Source organism: Apis dorsata, unplaced genomic scaffold (genome assembly GCF_000469605.1).
Source record: "Apis dorsata unplaced genomic scaffold, Apis dorsata 1.3 scaffold_97, whole genome shotgun sequence".
Lineage (NCBI taxonomy): Eukaryota > Metazoa > Arthropoda > Insecta > Hymenoptera > Apidae > Apis > Apis dorsata.
This window is the reverse complement of record NW_006263395.1, coordinates 278,094-278,750: the sequence shown is the minus strand read 5'-3', so window position 1 is coordinate 278,750 and position 657 is coordinate 278,094. Positions and strand designations below refer to the sequence as shown.

The window sequence follows — 657 nt, the reverse complement described above, 5'->3', positions numbered from 1 at the left end:
GAAGGGACGAACAAAAGGGCAAGGTGTGTGCGTGGCGGAGCCCTGGGAGAAATAACGCAGCTCGTGGACGGGTTTGGGAGAGGAGCTGATCCGACTTCGGATCGGGCGTTTCGTTTGGTCGCTTGACCTCGTCGGGTAATAAGAATAAATGTGATTCTATTACGGGTTCAATTGTTACTGCGGCAGATAGGCCGCCCTCGATGCCCCCCCTTCGACCGAAGAGGGTAGATGATCGCGGCCGATAACACGGACCAGGATGACTTTACCTGCGCCATCGTCGCTTTTCCACCAGCTCCCTGTCGATATCTCGGATCAATGGCCTGGACCATTGTTCGTCGAGATGGGTACAACGTTTCATCGAATACCTGTTATCATTCCATACGAAAATTTTTTGAAAATTTTGCAATTTTGTTTGACATTCCGTGAAATTTCAACGATCCGACGAACGATTGCTTTGCGATCGAGATGTATGTATATTGAAAAATAACATTAAGGGGATAATTTTTGAAATTTAATCAACGAAATTGAGACGAGTGAAAGGAAAAAATTAAATTTAAATTATAGAGATGTAAAGTTGTAAAGTTATTCGAAAAGAAAATAAAAAGGAAACAAGCGTGTGAATTAACTTATTGTCGGCTTGATTAATACGACTAAACT

The 657-nt window shown here is 42.9% G+C and overlaps 1 protein-coding gene across 1 annotated transcript in view; it reads right to left on the bottom strand.

The window, feature by feature from the left end:
• The window catches only part of LOC102681803 (protein trachealess), a 119,559-nt gene that overhangs the window by 77,417 nt on the left and 41,485 nt on the right, over window positions 1–657 (bottom strand). The gene's annotated exons all lie outside the window — the stretch shown is intronic.